This window comes from Loxodonta africana, chromosome 7, assembly GCF_030014295.1.
Source record: "Loxodonta africana isolate mLoxAfr1 chromosome 7, mLoxAfr1.hap2, whole genome shotgun sequence".
NCBI lineage: Eukaryota > Metazoa > Chordata > Mammalia > Proboscidea > Elephantidae > Loxodonta > Loxodonta africana.
In genome coordinates, this window is record NC_087348.1 from 65,910,364 (window position 1) to 65,919,640 (window position 9,277).

The 9,277-nt window shown below is 43.1% G+C and overlaps 1 protein-coding gene across 4 annotated transcripts in view; it reads right to left on the bottom strand.

Annotated features, from left to right (window-relative positions):
• Positions 1-207, bottom strand: part of NUCB2 (nucleobindin 2) — a 53,231-nt gene extending 53,024 nt beyond the window's left edge. For all 4 annotated transcript variants that reach the window (XM_064288372.1, XM_010592207.3, XM_003411988.4 and 1 more), the window contains exon 1: positions 103-207. The gene's annotated coding sequence lies outside the window, so the exon portion shown is untranslated. The remainder of the gene's footprint in view (positions 1-102) is intronic.
• Positions 208-9,277: the final 9,070 nt, after the last annotated feature.

Below are 9,277 nucleotides of genomic sequence, written 5' to 3' on the forward strand. Positions count from 1 at the left end.
TCGGCCCCCGCCATCCTCACGCTGCCCAAGCAGGGCGAGCGAAAGCCTGAGCCTTATCTCAGGACCCGCCCCAGGCTTCCAGCCGTGCTGACCTGAACCCACCTCGAAGCCACCAGCCCCGCCTCGGCGAGCTTGCTGAATGTCCACAACGCACTAGCCCGACTCTCCAGCTCCGGGCCAGCGGCTTCGCTCGGTCCCTCCACCTACCGCGCGCTCCCGCCCCCTCGCTGCCATGGCGACAGCCCCCGCCCCCCGGCGGTCACTGATTGGTCCGGCTCGGGATCGCGGAGGGCACCAATTGGCTGCGTCGGAGACAAGGCCTCGCCCCCGAGGGGGGAGGCGGGCGGCGTGGAGCGCGAGCGCGAAGGAGCCTGGGGAGACTGAGCCTAGAGGGACGTGGCGTTCTGCGACCCGAGCTGGAAAGCCGCGCCTCTTCCTTCCCTCGATTTGCCGGAGGAGCCCGTAGAGCAGGTCTTGGTCGGGTGAGGTGCTACCCCTGGATTGGGACAAAACCCCAAGGATCTCCTCCTTCTTGGCTTCAGGCCCGCGCTGGCAGCGACTCAATCAGTCGGAGAGTGACGGTCAGGCCCATTCTCGCCCACAAGCCTCGCTGTGCTCTGACGCCCCGGACCTCCTGTATAGCGAGTATCTTACTCTGTCACTGTGACTTGATAGCATTTATCTCTTCACCTATCAGATCCATCTGCAAACATCTCCTTTTTCTACACTCTCCCCCTGTAAAACTGAGACATCTATTCAAACCCCTCATTTTAAAGATGGGGAAAACAAACAAAAAAAATCAAACCCACTGCCCTCGAGTCGATTCCGACTCATAGCGACCCTATAGGACAGAGTAGAACTGCACCATAGATTCTCCAAGGAGCGCCTGGTGGATTCGAACTGCTGACCACTTGGTTAGCAGCCATAGCACTTAACCACTACGCCACCAGGGCTTCCCGTGGTGGGGAAACTGAGGCTTAAAGATGTAAGTGACTCGAGTGCTAAAGAAACTTTCGGAGCCTCGAGGTTCATTTCAAAGCTTGTGTTTACCAAGTAGTAGCACCTCTCTGAGCCTTAGTTCTCTCGTCTATAAAAATAGGTAATATATCCATCTCAGGATTGTTAATGAAGATTGGATAACATTCCAAAAAAATAATGATAATACAGAACCTGCTAAACAGTAGCTAGTAACGGTACCTACTATTATCAGCAATTAACAACGTAGTAGGAAACTGCACCAACATGGAGCCAGACCGCCTCTGTTGCAAGACCCAACTCTACTCTGAAGGAATTCATGGCTGAAGGCAAGTTACTTAAGTGCTCAGTCTCCTTGCCTATACAATGGGAATGCTAATAGTACCACCTCCTTATTGTTGCTGTTAGCTGCCATCAAGCCAGCTACAACTCATGGCAATTCCAAGTACAGACCTAAACATTGTCCAGTTCTGTGCCATCTTCATGATCATTAGTATGCTCAAGTCCATTGTTGCAGCCACTGTGTATTTTGAGTGCCTTCTGACCTAGGGGGCTCATCTTCCAGCACTATATTGGACAGTATCCTGTTGTGATCCCTAGGGTTTTCATTGGCTGTTTTTCACAAGTGGATTGCCAGGCCTTTCTTCATAGTCTGTCTTAGTCTGGAAACTCCACTGAAATCTGTCCAGCAGGGGTGACCTTGCTGATATCTGAAATACTGATGGCATAGCTTTCAGCGTTACAGCAACACACAAGCCACCACACCGTAACAGACTGACAATGGGTGGTGGACTCCTCCTTGCAGCATAACAAATTAATTAATATAATGTAATGCTCATATAACATTAGTAAGTGCTCAATTTTAGCCTCTCTCAGGTTAGTGACTGAGCTAGGACTATAACTCAGGTCTCTGGATTTCAAAACCAGCAATCTTTAGTCTTAAATACCTCTTACTCGTAGACCAGTACCTCAAAGTTAATCTCCTCTTTGAGGTTCAGAAGGGGACTGTAAGGTTAGAGAAACAGGCCACAAGACTACCTTCACTTTTTGCACCAATTGCAAGTTCAGGGGTTCTAAGACCACCCTTAACCCTATAGGACAGAGAAGAACTACCCCAGAGGCTTTCCAAGGAGTGGCTGGTGGATTCAAACTGCCAACCTTTTGATTAGCAGCCAAGCTCTTAACTATTGCGCCACCCTTTGGTTTGATGATTTGCTAGAGGGACTCACAGAACTCACTGAAAGTTGTTATATTCATGGTTACAGTTTGTTACAGCTAAAGGATACAGATTGAAATCAGCCAAGGGAACACTTGCATAGGACAGAGTTCAGCAAAGTTTCAAATGTAGAGCTTCCAGTTGCCCTCTCCCTGTAGAGTCATAGACTGTGTTGCAATATGCATATTACAGTACACATGGAGTATTGCCAACCAGGGAAACTCACCATAGCCTTGGTGGCCAGAGTTTTTATTAGGACTCTATCATGTAGGCATGGTTACTTGCCCCTGTGGCTAATTGCAGTCTCTAGCCTCTTAGACAACAAGCTGAGAGCTGATACCTTGTGACCAAAGCCCCCACCCTTAATCACATTGTTAGACTCTCTGTTGTAGCCAGTGTCCACTGAAAAATCACTTTTTTAGACTACCAGGCATGACCCAAAGCCCACAGGTAAACAAAAACACTCAGGCATAATATTCCAAGGGTTTAAAGATCTATCTCCCAGAAACCAAGGGCAAAGGCCAAACCTCTCTTTGGGCAAGCTCATTTACTACACAGGGACACTTGTCCACTTTCTCTAAATGAAGATCTCAATCTATCTACCTTATCATGAAAGTCCAAGAATGTAGTAACTGTCTCCACTGAAGGGTTAACAGCAGAAGCAAATGGAAGGGAAATAGACATATTCAGTGCTGAAGGATAGACTGAAGAGTAAAGACACTAGAGAAACAAAGGATATTCAGGAGATTACGGTGTTAAAAAAAAAATGGAGTCACCGAGTTAATTTTGACTCATGGTGACCCCATGTGTTAAAGAGTAGAACTGCTCCATAGGATTTTCCTGGCTATAATGTTTACGGAAACAGATCTCCGGGCCTTTCTTCTGTAGCACCACTGGGTGGGTTCAGATGCCAACCTTGAGGTTAGTAGTCAAGTGTGAACCATTTGTGCCAGCCAGGAACCTTGTTATGGTGGTGGTGGTGTGCGCTGTTGAGTTGATTCCGACTCAGCACATTCCAACTCAGAGTAGAAGTCCCCCATAGGGTTTCTGAGGCTGTAATCTTTATGAGAGCAAATTGCCAGGCCTTTTTTCCCATGGAGCAACTGATGGATTCAAACCACTGACCTTTCACCTAGCAGCTGAGTGCTTAACCATTGTGCCACCAGGGCCTCTTACTAAATTCCAATTTGAAAAATATAAGAAATATTATTTCCTGGGTATTGGTGTATATATCACTAGTAATCACTGTCAATGTCAGATCAAGAAAATAATACTGTATCCCAACACTGTAAAAATCATTAGATTGTAAAAGGCAGGAACTATCTTGCCCATTTTTATTACCCAATATCTAGCACAGGGCCTAACACGCAATTCCTGAGCCAGGCACTGAAATCTAGGATAGACCCTCTAAGGGTAAAGCCTAAGAGATGTGGTGAAAATCTATCTGGATTACTTACAGTAATTCAGTGGAGATGAGGAAAACCTGGAAAATGAGAAGATTGGATTAATCCAACAATATAATAAAAGGAAAAGGGTGATAAACACTAGCTTGGTGACTGAAATGTTGGTATTATTCGCATCAGTATTCTAGGAGGAAGGAAAAAGATGACAAGGAAGACAGGACAATAATACTAAATAGCAAGATGCAGCTTAACAACAAAAAGACAACCCAGTCAAAAAATGGGCAAGGGATTTGAAGACATTTCACCAAAGAAGATACACAAACGGCCAATAAGTACATGAAAAGATGCTCAATGTCATTCCAGAATCTATTGCCGTAGATTTGATTCCAACTCATACAACCCTATAGGACAGAGTAGAACTGCCCCATAGAACTTCCAAGGTGGACTGGAACTGCCAACATTTGGCTAGTAGCCAAGCTGTTAATCACTGTGCCACCAGGGCTCCAAAATAACCTGGGGATCTTCTTAAAATGCAGATTCTTGACTCAGTAGATCTATGATGGTGGGCTGAGTTTTTGTATTTCTAACAATGTTGCTGATATGTGGATCGACTTGATATTTTTTATTAGTTTTTATTTATCAGTTCTCTCCTGTCTTTTTCTCCATCATTATCCATGTTAATTTCTCTGGTTTATCAGTAAAATCACTCCCAAATTGTTGAATAAGTGACACCTGTTACCACCTCCAAGGGCCGAGCCCCACCACATGGAGGATAGCAAAGAGCATAATGCCTGCTACCACAAGCAGCAGCCCTAGGATGTTAACCCATTCCATTGTTTGCAGGTGTTGAGTTGGCCAAGAAAGACACAGCTCACACAGGCAATGGATGGAACAGTACTTCATTCACATAGAGAAAATACAGAACAAAATCAGCTTCAATAGTGGATATCAGTTCCCCATGGCCAGCAGGTGTTGCTCTACAGCTGATGCAGGAAGATTGTTTGTTTATACCCTCTTGTGCTGCAGGTCAAGGGCCCCATTCCCTCTCTCCCAGGTACATATATAGCAGTGGGGTTGGCCGGGTGCCAAATAATGCACACACTTAGCTAAGCAGTTCCTGGAAACATTGACGTGTGCTCAGGGCAAAAGGGGAGGGATATGCTAATAGACCACTCTCTGCTATGGGATGTGTTTTGGGTCAAAATACCCCAGATAAGGACTCAGCCCACATTCATATTGCCTCCATGAAACCAGGCCAACACATCTGGTCCATTGCATTATCCTTTGCCAGATACTAAATTTTCCAGCATACCTTGCAACTACAAGGATGGCAAGGGGAATCCAATAGTCAAGATTGGCTTAGATGAAACACAATGCCCTGGGTCTGTGTGCTGGATTCTATTAGCAAGGGAAAAGAGAGGCTACCAGTTAGCTAAGCAACAGTGCCTGCCTTGCCTTCTCACTATCAAATCCACAAACTCACATAGCTCTGTACATGTGTCCTCTTTCTTCCCTTCTCTAACAGCAAAAGGCAGTCCTGAATGCTTCAAAGGTCAGCGGAGCAAGGGTGGGGGTTTTGGGACTATGGCTTAAGGGGACTTCTAAGTCAATTAGCAAAATAATTCTATTATGAAAACATTCTGCATCCCACTTTGAAGTGTGGCGTCTGGGGTCTTAAATGCTAACAAGCGGCCATCTAAGATGCATCAATCGGTCTCAACCCACCTGGATCAAAGGAGAATGAAGAACACCAAGGTCACATGATAACTATGAGCCCAAGAGACAGAAAGGGCCACATGAACCAGAGACTTACATCATCCTGAGACCAGAAGAACTAGATGTTGCCCGGCCACAATCGATGACTGCCCTGACAGGGAGCACAACAGAGAACCCCTGAGGGAGCAGGAGAACAGCGGGATGCAGACCCCAAATTCTCATAAAAAGACCAGACTTAACGGTCTGACTAAGACTAGAAGAATCCCGGCAGTCATGGTCCCCAAACCTTCTGTTGGCCCAGGACAGGAACCATTCCCGAAGACAACTCATCAGACATGGAAGGGACTGGACAATGGATTGGAGAGAGATGCTAATGAAGAGTGAGCTACTTGTATCAGGTGGACACTTGAGACTGTGTTGGCATCTCCTATCTGGAGGGGAGATGGGAGGGTAGAGAGGGTTAGAAACTGGCAAAACGGTCACGAAAGGAGAGACTGGAAGGAGGGGGCAGACTGACTCATTGGGGGAGAGTAAGTGGGAGTATGGAGTAAGGTGTTTATAAGCTTATATGTGACAGACTGACTTGACTTGTAAACTTTCACTTAAAGCACAATAAAAATTATTTAAAAAAAAAAAAGGCAGTCCTTTTACCTATATTCTGAATCCCGTTATCCTCACCTTCTCAAGGACGTTATTCCTTCATTTGGCTGTCCTCTTTTTTTCCTATATCATTAATCTTTCCCTAGCTATAGAATCACACTGTAGGAATACAAACATGCTCTAGGAGTGTCTTCCATTTTTAAAATACCTTTCTAATGGATAAATAAAAAGATGTGATGAAACAAGTATAGTAAAATTTTAATTATAGAATTTAGTGTATTTACTGTAAAGTTCTCTCAATTTTGTTTGTTGTTTGTATGTTTAAAACTTTCATAAAATAATGTTGGAAATAAAATTCCTTCCATGACCCCAAATCACTTTCCTACTTGTTTCCCTGCTTTTTGTTCATTCAGATTTCTTGAAAAATTCCTTTATCTTCTTGCTCCCCTCCCTTTTACTCTTAGTTTATGCTAGTCCAGTTTCCATCCCCACTACACCACTGAGATTGCTCTCATTAAATGAACAATTTTCTGTCCTCATCTTAATCAGTTGTCTGATATAGTGCTGGAAGATGAGCCCCCTGAGATTGGAACTAAAGATATGACTAGAGAAGAGCTGCCTCCTCAAAGTACAGTTGACCTTAATGACACGGATGGAGTAAAGCTTTTGGGACCTTCATTTGCTGATGTGGCATGACTCAAAATGGGAAGAAACAGCTACAAATATCCATTAATAATCAGAATGTGGAATATACAAAGTATAAACCTGGCAAATTGGAAGTCATCAAAAATGAAATGGAAAGCATAAAGATTGATATCCTAGTGTCATGGATTGAATTGTGTCCCCCAAAAATATCTGTCAACTTAGCTGATCTGTGAGTCCCAATATTGTGTGATTGTCCACCATTTTATGTGATTTTTCTATATGTTGTAAATCTTATCACTATGATATTAATGAGATAGATTAGCAGCAGTTATATTAATGAGATCTGCAAGATCAGATAGTATCTTAAGACAATCTCTTTTGAGATATAAAAGAGAGACAGGGGGACCTCATACCACCAAGAGAGCAGTGCCAGGAGCAGAGCACATCCTTTGGACCTGAGGTTTCTGCACAGAGAAGCTTCTAGGCTAAGGGAAGATTGATTACACGGACCTTCCTCCAGAGCCCACAGAGAAAGCCTTCCCCTAGAGCTGACACCCTGAATTTGAACTTCAAGCCTAATAGACTGTAAGAAAACAAATTTCTCTTTGTTAAAGCCATCCACTTGTGGTATTTCTTTTACAGCAGCACTAGATGACCAAGACACCTAGACATTAGTGAGTTGAAATGGACTGGTATTGACCATTTTGAATTGGACAATCTGGGAGTGACACATTGAAGAGGAATGGCATCACATTCATTGTCAAAAAGAACATTTCAATATCTATCCTGAAGTACAACACTGTCAGTGATAGGATAACATCCATATGCCTACAAGGAAGACCACTTAATGCAACTATTATTCAAACTTATGCACTAACCACTAATGCCAAAGATGAAGAAACTGAAGATTTTTACCAACTTCTACAGTCTGAAATTGATCTGAATGCAATCAAGATGCAATGATAATTACTGGTGATTGGAATGTGAAAGTTGGAAACAAAGAGGAAGGGTCAGTAGTTGGAAAATACTGCTTTGGTGATAGAAACAATGCCAGACATGCATGATAGAATTTTGCAAGACTAATGACTTATTCATTGCAAATACCTTTTCTAAACAACAGGAACAGTGACTATATACGTGGACCTTGCCAGATGCAATACACAGGAATCAAACCGACTATGTGGAAAGAGACAATGGAGAAGCTCAATATCTCAGTCAGAACAAAGCCAGGGGCCGACTGCAGAACAGACCATCAAGTGCTCATATACAAGTCCCTGTTGAATTTGAAGAAAGTTAAAACAAGTCCTTGAGAGTCAAAATGCAACCTTGAGTATATCCCACCTGAATTTGGAGACCATCTCAAAAATAGATTTGATGCATTGAACAGTAACGACCAAAGACCAGACGAGTTGTGGGATGACATCAAGGACATCATACATGAAGAAAGCAAAAAGTCTTTGTAAAGACAGGAAAGAAAAAAAGACCAAAATGGATGTCGGAAGAGACTCTGAAACTTGGTCTTGAATGTACAGTAGCTAAAGCAAATGGAAGAAATGATGAAGTAAAAGAGCTGAACAGAAGATTTTGAAGGAAGGCTCCAGAAGACAAAGTAAAGTATTATAATGATATGCACAAAGACCTAGAGTTAGAAAACCAAAAGGGAAGGACACGCTTGCCCTTTCTCAAGCTGAAAGAACTGAAGAAAACATTCAGGCTTCAACTTGAAATTTTGAAGGATTCTATGGGCAAAATGTTGAATGATGCAGGAAGCATCAAAAGAACACGGAAGAAATACACAGAGTCACTGTACCAAAAAGAATTGGTCAACATTCAACATTTCAGGAAGTAGCATATGAGCAAGAACCAATGGTATCGAAGAAAAGAAGTCAAAGCAGCACTGAAGGCATTGGTGAAAAACAAGGCTCCAGGGATTGACGAAATACCAGTTGAGATGTTTCAACAAACTGATGCAGCACTGGAGGTACCCACTCATCTATGCCAAGAAATTAGGAAGGCAGCTAGCTACCTGAACAACTGATTGGAAGAGATCCATATTTGTGTCCATTCCAAAGAAAGGTGATCCAACAGAATGCAGAAATTGTCAAACAGTATCTTTAATATCACAAGTAAAATTTTGCTGAAGATAATTCAAAAATAGTTGTAGCAGTACATCGTCAGGGAACTGCCAGAAAGTCAAGCTGTATTCAGAAGAGGACGCAGAAGGAGGGATGTCATTTCTCATGTCAGATGGATCTTGGCTGAAAGCAAAGAATACCAGAAAGATGTTTACCTGTGTTTTATTGACTATGCAGAGGCATTTGACTTTTTGTTATGTGGATCATAACAAATTATAGATAACATTTCGAAGAATGGGAATTCCAGAACACTTAATTGTGCTCATGTGGAAGCTTACATAGACCAAGAGCCAGTCATTTGAACAGAACAAGGGTATACTGCGTGGTTTAAAGTCAGGAAAGCTGTGCATAAGGGTTATATCCTTTCACCATACTTATACAATCTGTATGCTGAGCAAATAATCCAAGAAGCTGGACTATATGAAGAAGAACGGACATCAGGATTGGAGGAAGACTCATTAACAACCTGTGATACACAGATGACACAACCATGCTTGCTGAAAGCCAAAAGGACTTGAAGCACCTACTGGTGAAGATAGAAGAATACAGCCTTCAGTATGGATTACACCTCAACATAAAGAGAACAA